At 38.2% G+C, this 15,114-nt stretch overlaps 1 long non-coding RNA gene across 4 annotated transcripts in view; it reads right to left on the bottom strand.

Moving 5' to 3' along the window:
- The window catches only part of LOC105088357 (uncharacterized), a 92,320-nt gene extending 81,570 nt beyond the window's left edge, over positions 1–10,750 (bottom strand). For all 4 annotated transcript variants that reach the window (XR_010381250.1, XR_004138299.2, XR_010381248.1 and 1 more), the window contains exon 1: positions 10,590–10,750. This is a non-coding gene — a long non-coding RNA (uncharacterized LOC105088357). The remainder of the gene's footprint in view (positions 1–10,589) is intronic.
- Positions 10,751–15,114: the final 4,364 nt, after the last annotated feature.

The following is a 15,114-nucleotide window of genomic DNA, read 5'->3' as shown; positions in this document are numbered from 1 at the left end:
TGCCGTTCATAGTGTAGTCATTTGGCACAAACAACACTGCCTCTTTCTGCTTCAGTTCCTTCAACTATAAAACCAGGATAATAAAAATATTCACCTTACAGCATTGTTGCAAGGATTTTATTAAGCAATGCATGTAATCAATTTAGAACAATGCTAAGATTATAATCATCATTCTTTAAACATGGTTGAGTTACTCAAGAACTAGCATGAAGCCAGAGATCCCACTTTCCATATTGCTTTGAGTTGATGTAAATCCCTCCCCTCTCCTACTTGAGAAAATAAAGGAGCTGAGGAGATACATGTAAAAAAACAGAATAACTGTACCAAACCAAATTTAAAAAGACTATTTAAACAGTTGGATTGAATAAAGTTTTAAAGTGGAATATAATTCATACAACTTCTTTTTTTATTTTTTTCTTGCTATTAGATGGTGGAGTTGGGGCAGGCTCATGAGTAAGACCAGATTAGTTAATAGACTAAGAAAAGATTCTCTTTTTTCCTCTTTTCCTTTATAAAGTGTAGTGTGAGTAAATATCTGTTTCATGAGCATTTTTTAATAGTAATCATTTGTGACAAAACCTCAAGTGGGCAAAGTCATGTGTAATGACTGTATAATAATAATCTCAGTGTTCTTTGTTGATTACATGCATTGCTTTAAGTTTATACTTTACAGGTATAAGGTCATGTGTAATAAGGGAGCACAGGGCTAGGGAAGAACTCCCTGAGAAAGTGACACTGGGGTTTAGACTTGAAGAGAAGGAGTCAGGCTTATTTACATTTGGAGGAAGAGCTTTTCAGACAGAAAGAGCAGCAATGCAAAGGTCCCATGGCCAGAATGAATTGCTGTTGTTTTAGGAACAAAGTGAAAGCCAATGCAGCCAGGAAGATGGCGATCAAGGCATGTACCACGGAGGGACTTACAGGTCATGATAGGAAGTCTGGGTTTTATTCTGAAAGAAATGAGAAACGGCTGGATGTTTTTAATCAAAGAGTAAGATGATCTGATGTACATTTTTACAAATCACTTGTTTTGCATGGAAACCATTTTTTTTTCTAAGAAGATATGAGGAAAAAGGAAGTAGACTATGATGTAATCCAGACAAGTGAACGTGACAATTTGGACTAGGGTGATGGCAGTGGAGATGGAAAAAAATGGATGGATATAGAATATATTTTAGAAGTAGAGCCAACAGTTTCTGCTGATGCATTAGATGTGAAGTTGAGAAATTGAGGAAAATTTCTTGATTTGGGGCTCTAGCCTGGATGAATGAAAGCAAATACCATTTACTGAGATCGGAAAGAACAGTTTGGGGTTGTGGCCACAGGAAAGAACAGGCATCAAGGATTCTATTATGGACATATTTAGTTCGAAGTGCTTAGTATGTAGCCAAGTGTCAGTGTCAAACAGACAAGGACTATGAGTGAGTCTGGAGCTCTGGGCGAAGGTCATGGCTTTGGCATATGTATGCGTCATCAGCCATGGAGACTAGCATTTAAAACCAGTGGACAAGGAGAAATCTTCTAAGCAGAGATTCAGATAAAGGAGAAGCAAGGGCTCAGGATCTATTTATGATGAAGCATAAACCAATACTAAAAACACAACACAGGGACAAAAACTGCTTCTCTCACATGTTTGTAAATGAACTGGAAAAGTGCATGAAGAATACAAGCTGAACTTGTAACACTGATTCTGTGCTGGGTATAGGATTGGAGGTAGTCAAAGGAAAATGTTTTCTTTTAACCATAAGCATTTCAGTATAGTTTGAAAGTGCCTGACTTGAATATACCAATCTTATTTCTTTTGTTGTTAAAACAAAATTCTTGAAAAGCATTATAAGTAATACATGTCCATTATAGACAATTTAGAAAATGATGCCAAGAAAAGAAAAGAAAAATCATTTATAACTCCATGTCTCAGAAGCATTTCAGGATATGGACTTTTTTGTGTGTAAATATATTTACATGTGGAACCTTAAATATTTTATTTTTAGTTTTTCACAAAGAAATGATTTACAGAGTTTGAATTATTAATTTCCATTCTATCCCATGGTTACTTTTTTTAACTCTCATGTTTTGATACCACTTATATCTCTAATCTGGATTTTAATCCTGTGTACTATACTCTTCTGTCCCTTGCTAACATATAATTTCACTTGGGTACCTTCTAAGAAGCCCAGATTCAGTGGATGAGACTTGAAATTTGTCAGATTCTAGTCTCCATATTCTGAGTTTCAGTAAATGGGACCATTACCTTTCAAAGTAGAATTTTTAGGCAAGTTCTCATCCTTGACCTGTCTCATTCCCTTCTTATCCATATTTAAATAGTTAGCATGTTCTACAGAGTCTATATTTCATATGACACTGAAATCTGAAATCAACTATCCTCATTGCCCCTGCTTTAGTTTGAGGCTTCAAAATATTTTTTATGGTTATGATAGCTGTTTAATTCTTTTCTTATCCTGCTAAAACCTAATCTTCCTAAAAATCTTCCATCGTTTAAAAGTCCTCAGTGACCACCCACCACCTTCTGTATAGAAACCAAACTCCATCATTTCATGCAAGCATTTCATGACGGGGCTCCTTTGCATTGGGTACCTTGTATCGCATAGCTTTCTTTCTTACATCTTCATCTCTAGTCACAGGATGTACCTGTGGTTTCCAGCACATGCTCCAGCCCCAGATTTGCCTACAGTTCTAGATAAAATACCTGACACTAAGTAGTCATGCAATACATGCTTATTGAATACAAGAATGTAAGTTTAAGAGGGTTCCCAGAGCCTACAGTGTGGACATATGAAGCTGCAAAGTGTGTAGAGATGAGAAATTCAAGTGAAAAAGGAGTTGCATCAAAAGAATTCAGAATAAGGAAGGAATATAGGAAATCACAGGGGTATATTATCTAGGGACTCAAGATATTCTAACCCAAGCTGTCCAATAGAAACATAATGTGAGCCACTTAGATCATTTAAAACTTTCTAGTAGCCATATTAAAAAAGTTTTTAAAAATCAGGTAAAAATAATTTTACTAAGATAATCCATTTAAGCCAATATTTCCACCATAGTTTCATTTTAATCAGTATTAAAATGATTAAGATACTTTACATTCTTTTTTCATACTAATTACTGGGGATCCATTTTAGACTCAGAGCACAATTTATACTTAGAACACATTTTTAATACAGAGCAGTCACATTTCAAGGGATCAATAATCACATGTGGTTGATGGCTACTGTGGAGGATAGCACAAGTCTAACAGAGAAGATGGAAGGGGAAAATGTGGTGCAATACTGTGTGGTTATCATTGGGAGAAGATGATATGCAACCAGAAATTCAAGTCTGAAGGATTTAGGAACACCATATTTCACTATTTGTGGATGGGACTTAAGATGAATCAGAGAAGTTGAAAACTGAGAAGAGAAAACGTTAGGAAGAAATTTTATGGTGAAGAGGGACAGTAATAATCGTGATGCAGAAATGCATCTAATGCAAACTAAAAATTGTGTTACTATAGTACCAGAAAACAAGATACAGACACTTCAGATAGGTTATCAAAAAGCTATGAATTTAAATTTTGCCAAAGGCTGTGTTTTCTGGTTTTTTTTTTTTTTTTTCTGTCTTACTTTTCATGGCCTCCATGGAAAAAAATCACCATTTCAGAATTCTTATAATTTATTATATATTTCATAGCATTTTTCATTTGTCGTAACTCAAAATCCAAAACAATGGTTTCCATTTTTGCCACCTTGAATTATGAGTGAGTTAAAATCTCTAAAATAGTCCAGGGTGGCAGCAACCACAAGGCAGAACTTGATGACAGTACCTCTCCGTTCCCACAAACAAGTAGGCTGTGAGTTCAGGCAGAGCACAAAGCGGAACCCTGGCACCTTTATTAGATAAGGACACTAATTACAGTGAGGTGGGGCACTATTCATTTACATCCTGTGATACTTCTGAAGAAACAGGAGCAATGATGTGTCAGAACTGATAAAGGGCACTCAGAAATGGGCCGCCTGGTTTTTGTCCAGAGGGAGTACACATCTGTGACTAAAGATGTGAAAAAACTCAGGACATAATCTTCATAAAGGAATTTCTTATAATTAGAGTCTTTACTTGTAAATAAGTAATAGTCGTCTTTTTTTTTTTTTTTCTGGTGGAATATTTTAACTCTTGGAAAGGTAGCTTATAAATTCTTACAATTAGAAAAGGAAAAACAAATGCAAAGATTACACTAAAAGCAGAAGATTCTTTTCCATACTAAATCAATTGGCTTTTTGAACAATTGAACAAATGTCCTGGCTTTTAACAGATTTGTAAGCTTCTGGTGACTTAATATGCAACAACCATCAGCCAATATTCTGCTTCCATACAGCCTTTTCTTACTCAGTTCCTCCTGATAATTTACGTAATTGCCCCAAAGGATAAAACATTTATACCATTATTTAGCTTTTTGGTTTTGAACTTCAAAAAGCATGTAATGAATTTCTCTGATGAACCTTTCAATAAATAAACTCAATTTAATTGACTGATTTTAATTTAATTTTTTTCTACCAAACTTGTACATCTTTTAAAATTCAGCACTAAAAAAGAACAAAACTTCCTTTTTACAAACAGCAGAAGACTGATTTATACAGACAGTAGAAACTTGACTACAGAGCTAGGATTTTGAATCTAGTTATATGAAGTCTCTTTAATGATGTATGTGTCTTTGTGATCCTATTTGTTCCAAGTTTAACTCTCACCTGTTTGGGAAGGTGGGGCAGGGGTGGGGGGGGTGAGGGCCAAGTTGGGATGTGATTTGTGGGGGAGGGGAGTACTGGGTATGTGGGTAAAGTAAGCCTATAGCTCTTGCAGAAATAATGGCTTTTGAATGTCATAGGCAAAACTTGTTATTGTTGCAGGATAAGAAAGCACTTGCCATTTCTGCATTTGTTTCAGGTTAAATAATCAAAAATATTTTTAAAGATATATATAATTGTCCATTGAAACTAACAATATTAATTCTACTTGGAAAAAAAAAATCTCAAGGTAATGTTCACTTTGGTTTCTTCTTGGACAAAACTGTGCTTCCCACTTAATCCTATATTGGGACCTCTTCCTCACAAGTTTTAAACAGGTGTAATTCATAATACTTTATGGCAAGATCTTAAAGTCTATAGTGGTAGATCTCTGTGCCAGTGGTTACTCTCCAATGGCCTCATTCAACTCACTGGGAATCAGTCCTCAGAAGGAGGAGTCAGTCAAACGTCTCTAACCCTAGTCAGGTTTCAGGGAGATAACTTTCTCATCAGAAAACCCTTTGGGAACCCCTTTTTAAAATCTGCTTCCATCATTTTGAACCTACAAATTTACTATTACCCATCTGCTAATGGTCTTAGACAACCATATACAATAATTTTATTTAAAGATCTGTTTCTCCTGCTTCTTCCAAGTTATTTTATAGAAATATCTTCCACACAACCAGAAACAAACAATTTGGCAAGAGGGAATAGTCAAAGACAATTCATGATAATGGAGAGTGGAGTTCAGATAATTTACACTTGCCTCGGTTTTACTTTTACCTAAAGGAAAAATATATACATATTTATTATTGCTTTTAAAGATTTTGTTAGAGGGGAGGGTGTAGCTCAGTGGTAGAGTGCATGCCTAGCATGCACAAGATCCTAGGTTCAATCCTCAGTATCTCCATTAAATAAATAAAAATAAACCTAATTATGTCCCCCTCAAAAAAATTTTTTTTAATTAAGGTTTTGTTGTATGGAGTCTGTTTGTTTCTTTGTCTTGTTTTGCTTTTGCTTTTTTAAAGACAAAAGTATAGAGGGGATTTCTGAAGGATTAAGTAATACTCTAGGTGTGTTTAAGTCAGCTGGTTATTGCATTTGATCAGTCACTGTAGATACTAAAGGAAAAAAAAGTTCAAATCCAGTAATGTAATGACTAAGAAGAAGGAATAGTAACTAAGAAAAAAAATTTTAAATTAATAATATTGAAGCTAGTTACATTTGGCATATATTTTAATAAAGCTATCTTTAAAAAGGAAGGGAGTTATTAGCAAGGACAAAAGAAAAATTACAGATTCATGTTCAAAGTTAATAACACCTGTAACTTGAACATGCTCTGATGTAAGCTTCACTGTCAAGTTGTTAAAAAAAAAAGATGATTCAGTCTCCATTTACAGGACAGTCCGTGGCCTGTAGCAATCTGTAAGGATGAGGGAGAAGAAAGAGCAGGATTAATGTGTCACTCTCCCATGCTACCAAACCATGGGACCTGCAAAGCCCAAGAGAGAGGGAGACCCGTACAAGGTCACTTGGGATTAGGCATGCAAACTAATGGCCTTACTCATTGTTCCAAGGGGTCCTGTGATTGGGCTTGCAGCCAGCACACTTCAGCCAGAAAAGCCTCTCAATTAGGTACAGTCGCAATGCCAAGTTTCTCAGCAAGAGCATGTGAAAGGGCTCCTTTTGACTTTTGATCAAATCCATTTAAAATCTTTGCCATGGGACTCTGCAAATCGCCATTTAAAAATATGTCTGGAATGCCTCATACCTGGGAACTAATATTAGGTACTTCCTATAGAGATTATGACCAATGTGTTCACAATTCTCTCAAGTAAATGGGTTCAAAACTAAACATTGCTGTGAACCACAGTGAAAACAGGAAATCCATTCACATTTGCCTGAAGTGCTAGACTATCAACTTTTTAGGGTGGGGACCTTGTTTTATGCCTCTGTGCTGGTGCAGAGCCCCACGCATGGTAGACACTTAATGAATGGTTGTTGTTTTTTTTTTTGAAGGAGAACAGGATGGCATAAATTGGTTTCTTTTATTTTTTTTAAGACTCCTAAGATATGACACTGCTTTCACAGTGCTCAGTATGTATTTTTCTATTATGTAACCTTTTTTTTAAATTGATGAATGGTTTTTTGATTGGATGGATGAATTAAACAGATTTGTTTACTGACGTTGCAAAATAATTATCAAACAAATAGGTAGTTTACCATTTGGAAGACCCTTTACTACCCTATTTTCCCAGTTACCCATGGTGAGACCTGAAATGTTTGTCCTTTTAGAACAGAAGAAGAGCTTTTTACACTGGGAAATCCAGACCAGTGGCAGCGTGCCTGCCTTGTGGAGGTTGCTAATCCCGCCTGCTTGTAATTCTCATTTGTGTTGGGATGTGAAGTCTCCTGCCTTGGCTGTGGTCATAGAACCACAGAGGAAGGCTTTTACTTCAGGGCCCTTTCTTTTCTTTCCAAGTGTAAGAAAAACAAGGTTTGACTAACATGTAGTACTGAATACTTTGTTTTCAGATCTTACTTGTCTTTCTTGTTAAATTTTTTGGTGACAATAATAAAATAACGACTCACGGTCCATAAGAAGGATCCACACTTTTTCCCACTAAGAGGGATGCTCCGGGGATTTCAACTCAGCTGAGGTGGACACAGTAAGTGGAGACACTGAACCCAAAAGCAAGAGATAGGACAGACTGTGTGCACAGGAGTTCCTGCCTATCCTGCTAAGCTCCCCTACGTGGAGCAAAACACGTCTTCAAAGAAAGCAACAGAAATTGGTCTTCTCCTGATGTGAAACGAAGCAATTTATGAGAGATTGAACACTTAAATACTAACCATGAAAGCTTTGAGAGGGTCAGTTATAAAAAAGGACTTTTACAAATGTAAATAATATTTGCAAACTCAATTGCTGATAGTGACCAAAAAGATGATAAAAATCTGTGACATGGGCCAGATACCAGATGAATGGAGTAGTAGATAATGTGGGGAAGTGGTAGGTTTGTGCCTGTTTCAGAGTTGTTCAACTCTTCGAACACACACACGTTCACACAAACAGATATTCACAGAATCACATACCTTGAGTGAAAAGTGTCACTGACTATATGTAGCCTTTTGGCTGTTATTTTTAACCCACAGGTTCTGCCCTGGTGGTTTGTTTAGTTTTGCCAGGTCAGAATAATTTTTCCAAGTGAGAGTCAAGACTGGATCTGTTTCTTGTCATGTGAAATTTTTTAAAAGGTGTGATTTCAAAAGAATTAAATATTCAGCCCAGAGGAGGCTAATTCCTTCTAATCCCTTCCTAATTCACCAAAAACACGATCCACGACTACCCTGACCCAATATGGTCTTAGACTTGACCTTTATTCAGTACTCCTCTCCTTGAGCTCCCCCTAGAGGTGAGAGTCTGCCACGAACAAGAACCAAGGAGGCCACTCACTGTCTTCTGAGAAAAGATGAGATAAATACACTGGAACAGGATTGGCACTGGGATGATTATTAAGAACATAACAATTAAAAGGAAAATAAGAGTAATGTTTATGTGAATTTATTCCTCATGTCTTGTGCACCAAATAAATATCTAGGGCATATACTACATTCAAAAGAATTATGGTAGATGTTCTGGAAAATACTGAGATCATCAGTAACACAATTCCTTCCTCTCTCCTTGGGAAAGCTAAAAGCACAGAGAAAGCAACAGTCTTTCTGCTTTTCTGACAACATGAAATTTTCTTTCACTAAGTTTTCTACTATATGCTTAAGTAATGGTGCTCTTTAGAACACTCTTTACATTCTCTTCTTTCCTTGCTTTACATTCCTTTATCTGTGTTCTCACATTCATTCTTCTGGTTCCAATCACCACCTATTTTCTGAAGATTTCCACCCTTAAATCTCTGCACTGAACTTTTCTTTGAGTGGCTTTCATTTTGCTGGTGAAATTCTTCACCAGAAAGTCTCAAAGCCACTTCAAACCAACATACCCAAATGATAATTTAAGGCCCTACGTGTTTAATGACAAATAAGCATTGTCAGCGGTCAGTGCTATGAATCTAGAAGATCGCTTTGGGCTGAGGTTGTCTGGGAACGTCTCATGGCAAAGCTAGACTTGGGCAGGACTTTGAGCAAGAGTTTGTGGGCAACAGTGTGAACAAAATCAGGAGGACATCTATCACCATATCACCACTTCCTGCAACGGAGACTTCTTCTGCCATCCTAATACTTTTCAGGCCCAAGTTCAGTTTTGACCTCTATTACAACACAAATTTTTAAAAAGGAGAGAGAAAAAATTTTGCCTCGTGGCAGCCTTTCTCTCTCTTTATCTGCTTTTCCCCCTTTCCAATTGGAGAAATTGGAGATTGGAGACCAGATAACCAAAGAAGGACTAAGCCGTGTTCCACTCAAAATAGAAATATACATGTTTTCTCAAACATATTTGGATTTCTCTATCCCTGAAAACCAGAAAGGGCACTCCTGAAGCTCAGCTGAGAGTTGGCTCTTGAATACCAGGCATTTTCTTTCTTCCTTCTGCATCCACTTGAGATTGTGGATCTGGCCCTGACTTTGTCCCAGCCAAGTTGCTGAACATAGCCTCTGACGCTCCAAGGACTGCCCTGCAAACTTGTCAAAGGTATGAAAGGACTGCCTCTCCCCCCAGCCCCGCCACACTGTGCAGTGGCGTATTTACCTTGGGTAACTCAACCCAAGTGGGACTTTTTACCATCCCATAAGGCAAGCTCTTCCGATGCTTACTTCAAAATAAACTAGAGCGTTTCTTCTTTTTCTCTTCTGCAGTGTTTTTATTTAGAAGGAACATGGGGAAGCTTACCTGTTCCCTGAGTAATCACGGTGGTGGTTTTCCCTGTACGGTATTGTAGATAATTAAGAACAAAAAAATTTTTCTAATGTACAACTGGATACACCATGAAAATCTTAACTGTGTGACACTTTTTTTCATGAGAAAGAAGTATCCTTTTTACTGTGGTAGCTTCAGGGGTGAAAGAAATTATGCTGTGACAGCTTACAAAACAGGCAATAGAATTGTGAGAACTCAGTCAAAAACAACAGGCCCCGTTGAAATGTTCTAATGTACTTTGGTAACCACATTGCCAGTTACAAGATTTTTAGAAATTAATATTTTTGTAGACTTTAAACAGAAAAAGATCTATTTGCAAAGTAGGTAAATATCTTTAAATATTTATCAACCAGCATCATGAAAGAGATCTTTTATAATTGCACCTGTTGGAGTTAATTGGGCAATATTGTATACCATGACTTGTCTGTCATAATACTGGCTTTGTTCTTAAACTGAAGTGCTATTTACTGAGTCTGTTTAATGAAGGGCTATGCATTTTCTTTTGCAATTCTGAAAGTGAGAAAAATTTAACTCAGAAGAATGAAGGAATATGCATTTGAAGAAAAAGAGGAAGTTTCCTGATTTTCGTTAGCATTGGAAAGCAGTGAAAAACAAGTTTTGTTTTTAAGTTAGAACAAGACAGCGATGCACTTGGCTTAAGTTCTGATGGAGTAGTCATTTGGCTTTCAGGAATGCTTCCCACAGACAGGCTGCTCCTTTGAGCTTCAGGAGAATGAAGAGCACGCACAGACTACGGACAAGCATGACCTGTTTCATTAAAGTTCAGGATACAGATATGGTTATAATACGGTCCTTTCCAACCGCTCCCCCAGTCAGTCACTTTTCCCCTACACTTTGTAAGAAAACAACAACAGCAACAATAACAGCTCTCTTTCAGCCCTTCTCTCCCCTCAAAATAAAATTACACAAAACCCCTCGGAACTTACCCAGTCCAGAGACAGTGAGTGTGAGGGTTTGGCCTGATTCCAAAGCCAAGCAGAGAGAGAACTGTCTGCCTTTAGGCTCCTTCTGCCATTGCTTCTCCCGGGCACATAGTGTTGATGCTAAGGACTCAGCCCGCACAGCGTGATGGCCAGTGTTTGTGTACTGTTACTGGGTTACTCTTCTGATATATACACACACCAGGCAGAGATGCCCTGAATTATGTGCCAAGGTTACCGCTCTTTTGGTTCATGTCACCATGCTCAGCTACTGGTCCTGAAAGCACGGAAATGAGAAAAGAGTATTCCAGGCATACAGAACAGCATGTGCAAAGACTCAGAGGCAGGAGAAGCATGGCTATTTAAGTAAAGAAAAAATACATCAGTTTTTACCAGCCATGATTAACTTTGGGCTACAGGATTATGGATGATTTGGTTTTTCTTATACTGTTTCGACTTTCTTAGTTTTCTTCAAAGGAACCAAATTACCTTATTATTTAAACATTTTTTAAGGATCCCAAAGAGTAAAAAAGCAGTGGCAATGGAAAAAATGTTGAATTTAGGAGTAATATTATTTTAAAAAATGGTATAAGGCAGAACTCAAGCTGGACAATAGAAGGGAAGGGAGAAAATGAATTCAGGGGTGGGACCTAAAACACCAGAGTAGGAATCCAGGTCTGGAGTGAGGGGATCTTGGCCTGGGTACCAGCAGATGCTGTGGAAGTTACACTGACTTAAAAAAATAATTTAGAGCTGAATTCAAGATGGAAATTTTTCTGGCCTGCTTTTCCTGTGCTGTCGGCGCCACCCGTACTAGATGCCTGAGAATTATCACTAATCTTTCACCTTCCCTTCTCTTTCAAGATTTTTCTCTTTTCTCTATCTCTCTTTTTTTTTTTTCTTTTTGCAGTTTTGACATATGGCTAGTATATTATGTATTTATCCTGCTTCTCTGAGCTTCCTGGATCTGAGTTTTGGTATCTGCCATTAATTTTAGAAAATTCTCAGCCATTATTGCTTCAAATATTTCTTCTCTCTTTTTCTTCTCCTCCAGTGTTCTAATTATGCATTATTACATCTTTTTTTTTAACTGAAGTATAGCTGGTTTACAATGTTGTGTTAATTTTTGGTGTACAGCTATTTACATCTTTTGAAACTGTCACACTGTTCTTTGATGTTCTCTGGTATCTTTTTCATTCCTTTTCTCTTTTCATTTCAGTTTGTGAAATTTCTATTGACTTATCTTTAAGCTCATGTTTTTTTTCTTCAACTGTATCTAGCGTATCATGGGTTCATCTTCATTCTTCATTTGTGTTACGGTGCTTTTGATTTTTAGATTTCCTCTGGATTTCTTTCTTAAGGTTTCCAACCTCTCTGCTCACATTATCAGGCTGTTCTTGCATGCTTCCTACTTTTTTTCCATTAGAGCTTTCTAGCATATTAACCATAGTCAATTTAAACCCTTGTCTGGTTCTGAGGCTCACTTTGTTTCTTTGGACTATTCTTTTTTGCCCTTTAGCATACCTTGTAACTTTTTTTTGACAGCTAAGATGTATTGTATAACAAGAATTGAAGTAAACAGACTTAATCTGCTAGGCGTTGGGTTGGGCTGTGTTTACTTTAGCTATAGATGTCAGAGGCTTCAACTTCCTAGATTTTGTCTTTCTTGTTGACTTTGGGCTTCCCTAAGAACTCTTCCTTAGATAGAATCTGCATCTTGCTGCTCTTTAACCGGTAACTCAATGCTGTTAATTGCACTGGAGCCTTGTGGGTGTGGTGGTAAGATACGGGGAGGGAATGCAATCTATAACCCTATGACTAAACCACAGTCTTTTACTGGGTTTAGCTCCTGGGCTGTGCCCTTCACAGGTGCTTCTTCACCTTTTTCCTCTCCTCTCCAGGTGGAAGGGCTAGAGCGGGCAGGAGACCCCTATCCACAGGTTAGATAAGGCTCTGACAAAGTTCTTTCCTCTGGACATAGGCCTCTGTGACAGAGAACACAGTAGAGCTCTGCACCTATTTCAAATTGATGCCTTTCCCTCCCCACTGCCAGAGCTATAATCGAATTTTCTTGGCTTTTCACAAAAGAGAACCTGGTAGGATTTCTGGAAGCAGAACCCAGGAAGTGTGGGTGGTCCCCCTAACACTGTGCCCTTCAAAAGTTTCTTATGCTCATTCCAGCCCACACTCAGTCTCCAGTAATTCATCAAAATTCCCATTTGTGTTCCAACTCGTTTAGGTTTCCAGAGGCTTCCTCCTAGGTAAACATACCTTAGCCATGACTCTAGGTTCTTCTGTCTTGCCAGATTTTGGGGCGGAGGTCTGCCTTGTGATTTCAGTTCTCTGATGGGTCCACAAAAACTCACTGGTTTTTGGTTTGTTCAGTTTTTCTTTTTCTTATTGTAAGGACAGCTGGGATATCTTCCAGACTTCATACATGTCAGAGCTGAAAGCACAGATGCTCTCCTCTTCTTCATCCTTTTCAATCATTTATCAAGGATTCCCAGTTTTATCTTCTAACCATCTCTTAAATTCATCTTTTTATCCCCACTGCTTTGTTTTCATGGAGCTTCTTTGTCTAAAACTTAGATCATGTCAGAAAATTCATAAGTGGTCCCTGTGCCCTTAAATCCCCTCAGATTATACTGAATATACATCTCGTTTTCCAGAGACGGTCCCAGTTTATACCTCGTTTCTAAGTGGGATGATCATAGTGTTCCCTTTTCAGTCTCAAAGTGTGCCAGTTTGGCAACAATTATGTGGTTACCCTTGGTTCACCCAGGATTGTGAATCAATCTTGCCTTAAATCTACCTCTGCCTTCAAATAATCTTTCTAAAATTTGAATATGACCATGTCCCTTTTCTGTAAAAAGTCTTCAAGTTGTGTTCCTAATCTATAGGGTAAACTCTCAATGCCTAGTTATACAAGGGCATCCAAGGTCTTCCATGAATTGACTCCTGACTTTTGGGGCCAGTTTTTAATCATGTCTTTCTCGATCCCTTAAATTGTAAAACCCAGCAAAACAGAGCTACTTGGTATTCCTTGAGCACAGCATGCTGTTTTGAACACTACTACTGTTGCTCAGAAACCATCCAAGTCCCATTCTTCCCCTTGCCAGACCTTCCTACCTACCTCCCTCCCCCAAATTATTATAAATTATGGTTAATTAATCTTCAGTCATTCATAGTTACATATTATAATCATTGTTTTGTAGACTCTGTAGCACACATACAAACACCATGCTAAAAACATATACTACACACACTAGATTATGAACCCCTCAATGGCAGAAAACAGATCCTAGTCATTCAAATTTCTGATGTCTAACATAACAGGTGCTCAGTAAAGTAAGTGGTACTCAACATTCACTCTGTTGAGTTGCATTAGGAGACAGAAAAGCATTAAGTGTTCCAGTTAATAGCAAGGGTACACTCAAATTAATGTCATGGATTTATACAGAGTAAAGTTCCCTTAGACTTATGAATCCCCTCGGGAGAATTTATAATGCTGATTGTCTATAATTCTGAGATGTCAGATGATTAGAGATGGAAAGAGCAGGGCAATTCAATGATATAGAAAAACCCACAAAGAATAATGGGAATTAAAAAAAAAAAATCACCTTCACCTCTTGGCTCAGTTCCAATTTAAAAATCTGGACTTCCTTAGAGTTCCATGCTGGTTTCTAGTACACGGCACACGCCTTTTTTCTTCCCAATCTCAGTCCACTTTTGCAAGCTCTGCCCTCACTCTCCACAAACAACCACTTCCTGGCCGCCCGCCCCCTTGGACCTAGAGTTGTACACACCAGTCGTGTGGTTGGTGCTTTTGGAGTATGGCTAGAGGAAGTGGCCTATGCAGGGACCATGAACTTCTGTGGTCCCTGGAGGCTGGAGTGTGCTCCAGGAGGGGAAGGACAAGCATACTGCTTGGCCCTATAGGTACTTAACCCCCTGGGAGAAGGACAGCTGAAAGAGAGCCCATTGGGGCCCTCTAAAGGTAGGGCTCAGAGTAGGGGCTCCTCCTGCCGAGGTCTAAGGGTGGTATTGAAGGGAAGACTATATAGGAAATGGCAGAGAATAACATTGTGTTATCATTACATAGGCAGCCTTTTAATAGAGCAAGAGGTGACAAAATATCTTGGGGAACTCTGAAGTCTGCACTTAGTAGAATGGGTGCCCCACAGAACAGAGTGGAAAGATGTAGACAAAAGCCATGGATGAGAGTAAACTTAAATTAGGGGTGAACATTAGCTCATAATCTCATTCCCTCCATCTCGGTCTTTCTTAGCTGCTTACACCTGGGCACAGTGGTTCCTTACCTTAGAAACAAACCATTCCTCTTTCCCAAATATATCTGGTGGATTATCAGATTAGTTTGAGGAGAGTGAGAGGGTTGGTGGTTAGAAATGGGAGCAAGGGTGGAGAGATCCCCTAAAAGCACATGATTGTGTTATTACCAAGCAAAGGGTGTTGGGGAGTGGGAAACAGATGTCTTCTACCCTGCTGTAGGACCTGATACTCAAGGACTCTG

The sequence above is a fragment of the Camelus dromedarius genome, chromosome 6, assembly GCF_036321535.1.
Source record: "Camelus dromedarius isolate mCamDro1 chromosome 6, mCamDro1.pat, whole genome shotgun sequence".
Taxonomy (NCBI): Eukaryota; Metazoa; Chordata; class Mammalia; order Artiodactyla; family Camelidae; genus Camelus; species Camelus dromedarius.
The sequence above is the reverse complement of the archived record's forward strand: the minus strand, read 5'-3'. Positions and strand labels throughout refer to the sequence as shown.